The 9,327-nt window shown below is 36.7% G+C and overlaps 1 long non-coding RNA gene across 1 annotated transcript; it reads left to right on the forward strand.

Annotated features, from left to right (window-relative positions):
- Positions 1-7,879: 7,879 nt before the first annotated feature.
- LOC149940731 (uncharacterized) lies at positions 7,880-8,982 on the forward strand. The gene is made up of 2 exons (XR_016481346.1): positions 7,880-8,839; positions 8,915-8,982. It is a non-coding gene; the product is annotated as an uncharacterized LOC149940731 (long non-coding RNA).
- The last annotated feature ends 345 nt before the right edge of the window (positions 8,983-9,327 follow it).

Raw genomic sequence — 9,327 nt, forward strand, 5'->3', positions numbered from 1 at the left:
TAATAGGGTTTCCTCTAACCGCCAAACGAAGTTTCGCTTGTTAAAAGTAGTTAGCGGCGATTTGTCAGCCCATTTCATCCGACCCCCCTTAAACACTTTAAACAAAATACGCAGTCTTATAATTTTAGATCCAGTTGACTTTTAAATTTTGTTTCATTTTTACAATGGTATGTTTAATTTCAATATGCCCAAATATCTACATGCCCGATGTGGAACTATTATTACGGCATTGACCGACTTGTTTCTTAAGCGGCGGACCCCTCGTGCAAAAGTCACCTAGCCGACTCGTCTTATTTTACAATTAAGCCCCGCCCACTATTTAACCAATGAAAACTAGCTATTTTCGCGCAAGAACGAAGAAATTTATTAGCAGACGACAATTATCCAGCTTTTAAGTTATTGTTTTTGGTTGTCACTATGTGCAAATATAACTTTACTAGGTCTTCGATAAAGCCGAAAACGGCATTTTCAACGCTGACTTGAGCGGAGCGAGCTGCAAATCCAGTGGTTAATTAGGCTTAGATTAATTAAACCCGAGTAGAGAAAGAAAAGCGAGAGGAATAATTTAGTTTACCAAAGATAACTGTTTATTTGGTAAAGATAAAACAAAATAAAAAATCGAAAATATAGAGTAGTTTCAGTTCGTAGCTTAGGCTATGGCCGCCATTTTGTGCGGGATATTTTCTCTATGGGAAAAAGCATAGGCGACGTCGTGTCACGTGATACTGAAGTCACTGTATTGCTTATCTTATTTGAAACTTGGCCTATGTGGTAATACCGCAAAGGATCTTAAGCCTTCCAAGTTCTGTTTTTTTGGCAGATAATCCACTCTTATTGTTAATTTTTAAAAGGCGCGCAATATTAAAAATTTAAAACCCGGGTTCCGACGGACAGCAATCTTTTCTCTAGAGTCGCTTTCCGGAGCTCCCTTTTTCTTTCCCCCAATTCTCGACGGACAGCCAAGTTTCCAAAGTGAGAGCTACGCTCAATAAGTTAAAAAAAATAATGGAACCGAGAGAGCTTGATCAGCGTGATTTTAGTGAAAGAGAAAAAGATGCTCTAATTTCTGGTTTGGAAGTTAGGCAAGGATAAATAAACCACATGTGATATGGGATACTTTAAAAAGTATAGCAGTGCCGAAGAATTTAGCAAGGGCTGGGTAGAAATAGCTTAGGAAATATCAGCAGGGAAAGGCTTGGAAAATTTTATAGGAAAAATAGGAATTTAAGAAGCGAACTATAGGAAAAATAGGAATTTAAGAGGTGAACTATAGGAAAAATAGGAATTTAAGAGGCGAACTATAGGAAAAATAGGAATTTAAGAGGCGAATTATAGGAAAAATAGGAATTTAAGAGGCGAATTATAGGAAAAATAGGAATTTAAGAGGCAAATTATAGGAAAATATAGGAAATAAAATAAGCGAATTATAGGAAAATATAGGACACTAAATAGGAATTTTTTTGAAAATAAGGTAATTACTGCATATCGGTATACTGCTTTCTTGCATTATTGGATCACTGAGCGTATTTCAAGATTTGGTTCGAAAGTGGAAGTTTTTTCACTACATGTTCTATGACACGTACTTCAAAAATTATCTCATTTTCAAAAGATCGTGAAATTATAGGAAAATAGGTGAAAATAATGGAATTTATAGGAAGGAATTAAAAATATAGGAAAATATAGGAAGTCTGGTCACCCTGTATCAGTGGTTGGTACTGCTTTCCGAGGGGGTAGCTAACTCCAATGATTATTAGGACACCCTCGTATGATCAAATCATGATTAGATTAGATTAGATTAAAATTAAATCTGTAGCTCTGGCTGTGCAAAGATTGAAAATCATTAAATTTTTAATCATGATTATTAGGACACCCTATAACAAAGTCATCTGCCCCTCGCTGCTTTCATCAGAGATGGAAAACAAATCAAGGACAAATGGATTGATCTAAAAGTAGAATTAAAAAGCGGCCCAACTTATTCAAAAGAGCCTGAAAAAAAAAACTTCGCAGACATGGATTTGTGTACGTTTGCCTAAATTTTCGTAGAAATATTGGACCATGCAAATATGACCTAACATCCCGAGGAGTCGGACATTCCGAAAAATCCCAAATCCGCGAAAAATCCGGCAAAGATTTTGTATTTGTTAACAAGTCCACAAAATACTTGGAAAAATTCACAAATCCACAAAATCCAGGGGAAAATTCCACAAATCCACAGAAAATTCCACAAATCCACAGAAAATTCCACAAATCCACAGAAAATTCCACAAATCCACAGAAAATTCCACAAATCCACAGAAAATTCCACAAATCCACAGAAAATTCCACAAATCCACAGAAAATTCCACAAATCCACAAAATCCAGGGGAAAAATCCACAAATCCTCAGAAAAATCCACAAATCCACAGAAAAATCGAAAATCCACGAAAAATTCCTCAAATAATTTTGGATTTTTTTAAAATCCAGGATTTTTCACAAATCCACAAAATCCACGGGAAAATTCAAGAGAAAAATTTATAAATCCACAAAATCCAAGAGAAAAATCCACAAATCCAGCAAAAAAAATACAAATACAGTTGGATTTTCCAAAATCCACAAATCCAATAAAAAATCCAAAAAATCGACTTTATTTGCAAATCCCGTACGTTTTTTAATGAATGTCCGACCCCTCGTAATATCCCCTAAAATCTCTTAAGGCAAATGATGTACATTAAATTAAAGCTTAAATTACCTATTCAGTAATGCCTTAAAATCATTGTTTGTACTCGGAATGGAATGCCATGCCATAACATTATGCTCCCCAAAACGTTCCAAGATAATGGTTTTCATAATGTAACGGTTCACTTTAGAAAATTGTAATTTTAATTTTTGAAATATACACTATGTGCTTTACCAAGTGGGAAACTGTGACGAAAATCGACTTATTATATATTCGTTTTATATATTTTATTTATTCATGTCGTACTTTTTGTCGTCTTAAAAACTGTTCTGCAGCTTTCACGATTAATAAATCCGTCGAAATCGAGCAAAGCGATAAATTCCGCCATTTTTCCCACTCTAGCCGTCAGTGGCCGGGTAAGAGCAGTCTCCAATCGGCTAAGAAGAGTTCACGCGTTTTCCGGCTGGAATCGTGACGTAGAATACTAGCTGAACGAACCTTTGCAACGGTCGCTTGTGGGCCCATATAAATTAGACGGGAGGTGCATTGGCCTAATTACGCCACTGGGTGATTGGCGCTAGTTACGTTATGGTAACTATAATTCGATTTTAAATCCAAAAGACGCGTTTCGCATAGGGCGAAAGGCGGGTGACCTCCACTGCACCCTAGCTTCCAAGCGGCTAACTCCAGTACAGGGACCCCAGAGGTCCTATAATTCCTATAAAATCCTATATTTTCAAAAATGTCCTATAACATCCTATATTTTTAGCAAAATTCCCTAAAAGTCCTATAAAATCCTATAATTTTGATATTTTGCCCATTTCAAATCCAGCCACTCAGTTAAATTGCTAGCTTTAGCTATAGGATAAATTCCTATAGCAAGTCATTCTAGTCTATACTTTTGTTATTGTTAACATGGTTAGCTACTAGTTTATTTTTGTGATAAAATGGTTAAATAGTTTCTAATTTTTAAGTGAAAATCAAAGATTTATTCCTCTAAATATATATTTTGTTTTTAAATGCATAAAGTTAATAAATTAAATAGCGCATATAGTCCTATAAAGTCCTATAATTTTGTAAAAATAGTCCTATAAAGTCCTATAATTTTGTAAAAATAGTCCTATAAAGTCCTATAATTTTGTAAAAATAGTCCTATAAAGTCCTATAATTTTGTAAAAATAGTCCTATAAAGTCCTATATTTTAAGAAAAATAATCCTATTTTTCCTATAAAAAAATTGAAGATTTGAGTGGGGGCCCTGCCAGTACTTTGATATGTGTCATTAAATATAAAAGGGGGCTGCCAAATTGATATTTACACCCCCCGGTGAACCTCTCGCCAGCACCCTGCAACTGAAGGGCCTGCAGTTATTACCTTGCCCTTGTCCAAGAAACGTGTTCTCCAAAAATTAATGTTGTTCTAGAACGATTCGCAAATTGCTTACAGGAAACAACATATAGGTCGAAGCATAAGTGAATTCCGCTAATGATAGTCTGTTCATGGAGCTATCGCGAAATAGGAAGTTTCCGAACAGGAAACTCGTCCCTTCCTACTCTTTCCGTTGGCAAAATAGTTAGTTTGATGGCGAGAAATACGAGCGTACCCGCGTTTAGGTTTGAAATTCGAAAACTCGAAAATAACTAACTTCTGAAATGGAGACGGTGTTTATAATTGTTATTTTTATTTTCTGATTCAATAATTCATCATTATTTTTCAAAAGTAAGCTTTATTTACATTTTTGAAAACATTTCTATTTTCAATAGAGTGTTGTCGTCTGATACGATTTTGAAAACTTGTAACGTCACAGCTTAGGTCTAAGGTCACAGCTGTATTGTTATTAGTGGCCGCCATGACAGTTACCGTTATCGCTAGGCAAATTACAATGGTGACGTCGCAGGGTTTCAGATGACGACACTTTATAGGCCTTGGTTGGTCCGTCGAAAAGGCTGCCGACGGACCATAGAAATAGAAATGAGACTAGAAGCACGATTAGATTGTGGTGAGATGTAAGAGTTAGTAGGCTGCCATGAGAGTGGAATCGCCAGTATTCTTAGTGGGAGCACGCCATCTATTATAAAAAATTTAAAGTTACAATTTTTTTTAATACATGGCGCACTCCTGCGTGGATTAGTAGCGATTCAACTCTCATGGCAGCCTTCTAGATTGCCCGTCTTCCTTGAGATAACCGGATCGCGCAGTGATTCTCTAGTCTCATTTCTATTTATGCGACGGACAGTCGGCGATTTTCCGGGCTTCCAATTACTAGGAGCAGTTCGCGGAGAGTTGTCAGTCCGTCGGTACGTAATGGTTTACGTTGTCATTGGCGAAACAGCTACTATCATTAAAAAAATTCATTGGGTGAATAGGAAGTGTCATACTTATGTTTATTATCCACTTATGGTCGAAGCCATTTGAGGTTCGATTTTAATGCTTTTATTTATACTAGATGGCGCCGATTTCACTTTCATCTTAGAAATAGACTTGTTTATTATTAAACATTTTAAGCAATGTTTTACGTACAAACTATAAATGAAAGGTCAACTTAGGAAATATTAACCCTAAAAAGAAGACTTAGAAGAGCCGACAAAATTTATATCTTTTTTGCGGTTAATCAAAAATTCCTTCGTTTCACACCACTGGCGCCATCTGGCAGGACTTGGTTAATTTTTAATTTTTCCTAGTTTCAACAAGGAAGTACTATGTGATTTATACGGGCGTGGACAAATTGATTAATTTGTCTAAGATACAAGCGCCACAGCCTGGGTTTTTGGCCACGTTCACACTTACCCCTAGAATCGCTTCGTTTCAATAACTAGTTTCCAAAACCAGCGTGAGAAATCGCTACGTGTTGGTTCGGAAAGCAACTCGTCCAAGTCGGTTCGCTTAGAATCGCTTTCAGAACGATAAGGCGGGCAAGTAAAATAATGGGAATATAATTCTAAATTATGTCAAATAATATTACAGTATGTATAGTAAACATGATTAACTAATTTTTTCAAAATTCTAGTCATAATTTGAAATGGCGTTAAGCCTTGGATATAAGCGAACCGGGGTGAAGCGATTTTGCACGTGTGAACCAAGAATTTTCGTCGGCGGTCAAAACTGGCATTCAAACTGACCTAAACTGGGTTTTAGACTCTAGTGTGAACGTGGCTGGGAGTTCCCTATCGATCCGCTCTTAGAATCTGTTACAGTTCGCCGTGATTCACCTTTCACAAAATGTTGTTGATATTTAAAAATTAATTTATTTATTAGGTTTTACCAAAGAATATAAAGCCCCAGGAATGGAAGGATTGATATTAATGGCCGCGTGTTTTGGTTGCGTTAGAAACTTCCGGCAGAGCAAATCAGAGTAACCGGAAACGGTTAACGCAACCCGGTCTCTCTTTAAAAACGAGAGGCTCCACTAGACGGAGCTACACCTTCCATTTCTGAGGCTTTATATTCTTTGGTTTTATAAGAGGTTTTACTTGGTATATTAATAAATTATTATTTTTTTAATAATTGATAGGTTTTTTTAGAATCCCTAAAAGCAAGCTAAAAGTATTTTTTGTCTACCAACTATTTTCTCGTTTGTGATCGGTATTGATGTTTTATTCGAAAACCTTGACCTCAAAGATACCCAAATTTATGCGAAATATATTCGAAACCCCGATTGATCTTACGTAAGGAAACTTAGGAAAGAGTGTAGAGAAAAAAAAACAATTTTTTTCCTTTTGGAAATAGTGGTTTTCGTCTACCCCTTAAAGTGCGCGGCCCAACGCGGCATCTGTTTACACAAAAAAGTTTCCAACGGCCGGAACTTTAGCAGGAAATCAATTTTACAAGAGAATTTGAAATAAGAGGAGTTTCGGGAAAAGGAAGGGGGATAGAGCGTAGCATTCCCTTCACGCTATCTCCTTTAATATTAAGTCTCTGGTTTTGGTGAAAAATGAGGCTTCCCCGAACCAGAAACTGTGGCGAACCAAGATGGAAACGGAACGGAGATCTACTGCCGGGGATTGACCCAACAGCTTATCATCAGTTTTCCCTCGCTCTTCTTTTTTAAACTTTTTATAGCAGTATCTGTAATGGGGAAAAGATGGAATTCGAGTCAAAGTTGAAGGAGAAACCCGCGAAAGGCACACTTTCAAATCTTCTTTTCACGTCGTCTTACCCGTTTCTCTTTAACTTTATTTATTGATTAAAGCATTCCCCGAGGATTTAGGAAAGGGGACATTCGCAAATTACTAAATGCGCTAAGGAGATTAACGATTACTAGGTTTTATCAAGAATGTATTTATTTATACTGAGGGAGAATGAATATGCCGAGATTATTTTTAGCGTTTCTCAAATTCCACCCGTTGGAGCCCCTAGTATGCTCCTGCGCTTTAATAAAATCAAATAATACTGCAATCTCATTGGTTCTTAAAAATTACGTTTTTCGACGCGATTAACGCTGATGCGAGGACGCAAAAAATAAGACCGCCTCCATTCCCCCCCCCCCCTTGGCGCGAGGGGGTTAGGGCCTCAACGTGTCCGTCGATAGTCTCGACATATTCATTCTCCCTGAGTATAAATAAATACATTCTTGGTTTTATGTACTACCATATGTAACATAATTACTCATAAGTATGCCACTGTACCTTTATTCCATACTAAAATCTTCACTAACGGTTTGTTTCACCACGAACCAGTAAAAAGGTGGACTACGTTAGATTTTAACCTTTTTATTCATCATAATAATTTTGGGAGTCACACTATTGGCTACTGACATATGTATTTAAGCCAATGGAAAACCTCTAAATTGAGAAGGAATTTTTTGTATCGGAATTTTAGTCAGCCCAATGTAGCTTTATTGATATTTATAAACTCGCTCGGTTTGTGCGGATGAAGTTAAATTATGAGTAATTTAGAAAAATATAAGGTTGGGGAAAATGACCAATAAGTGATCGCTTTCCGAAAATGGAACAAGTCGTCGAAGTGGGATATTCCACCAGCGTTATTAAAACCCATATCAAGCCTAGAAGAGTTAGGCCTAGGCTCAAAAGAATCTGCAAAGACTCAAACTTGTAGATGCTTCAGAAAAGCTCAACCTAAATTTCAACTATTTTTTCAATAAACCTGCTGCTCTTATTCGACAATACAAATTTATTTTAGAACCTGAGTCTCCGTAAACTTCATTAATTTACAAATTAATTGCATTAACAGCACTTGACACCATGGACTAAATAGTCCATGTTGACACTATATTGTAGTTCATTTTAGCTCCTAAGCCTTGGTTGTTCAAACAAGTTTGTTTACTAAAATAATGGCCGTCGGTTTATTATACGTAAAGCTAATTTTGCGACGGCATAATCAGAATTTGAGATTCGATGACGTCAAATATTATATGATATGGCGCAATATCTGTGAAACAAACCGTTAGTGAAGAACTAGAGCTAGTGGCATACTTACGAGTAATTATGTTTACATATGGTAGTACCCTAGGTTCACAATTATTTAAAGTTGACAGTCGTTATGAGGGAATTTTATTTATTTTTTAATAAAACAGCCACCGGTTAGTTATTTCCACTAATGGGCCCAAGTCATCTAGCGACTTAAAATGCCTTTAAACAGGTGACCGTGTTACAATGCGTAGGAGGGTGGTGGAAAGCCCTTCATGCCAGGCGAGCCAACAGCTCCCTACACTAAATATTACCGTTAACCTCTGAAAGTTTTTATGGGAAGAGGAAACCGAAGAACTCGTGGGAAAACCCCTTTAACCAGTGGGAAGAGAACTTGCAAACTCAACGCGGAAGGAGTGGTTTCAAGTTTTCACCCAGTGCCACAAGTTGGGATCGAACCCGGCTCCTCTTGCTGCGAGGTGAAAGTGCTAACCACTCCGCCACCCCACCTATTGGGCAATGAAATAGGGTGATTTTTGATCCGCTTTCCCAATGGTGGAAATAACTTAGCCCCCCCCCCCCTCACTTAGTGGCGCCATCTAGTCGGTGGCTCCTCTTGAAAATTTCCCTAATTTAATGGTTGTTGTTCTGATTTATAACATTGTGATTAGTTTTCTAGAAGTGACACAATTGATGTTAAAGGAAATAAAACATCCAAAGCGTTCATAACAAACTACTTAGCAGCGCCCAAAAGGTCAAAAGCCATTGGAGGTAGCGGACAATATTGGAACACTTTGGTCATGGTGACAGAAATACTAGTTTGTATACCTTTAAATGAATACCTACTAAAATGACTAAAACTGCAAATTATCGTTCAATTTCTCTATTTTTAGCACCAAACTAAGCAGGATAATCTATTCCTTCCTTTTTAATTCAATTAAATAAATTTATTTTTAAAAAAGTTTTTGAGCTATTCTTTCTTTCACATACAATTTGACATAAACATTATAAACTACATTATTAAGCACATATTCTACCCTTTTAATTGAAATATTAATAATTAAAACAAATAACGATTAAATACTACGCCAAAAATTATAGGTTTAGTGCACAGTATGTTGCATTTGGAGATCAAACTGAAATCAAAGAGTCACGATCTAAATATGACCTCCCAGAAGTTCCCTAGTTTCCGGTGCCGGCTATCGCCGCCATCTTGGAAAATGGCCGTCGCACCATTTTAATGTCTCGATTTCTTTAAGAAAATTTCGAGTTCATGTCGTCCCAAAGTCTCAGTTATTTAATTTAA

Source organism: Leiobunum rupestre, chromosome 6, assembly GCF_980474605.1.
Source record: "Leiobunum rupestre chromosome 6, qqLeiRupe1.1.hap1, whole genome shotgun sequence".
NCBI lineage: Eukaryota > Metazoa > Arthropoda > Arachnida > Opiliones > Sclerosomatidae > Leiobunum > Leiobunum rupestre.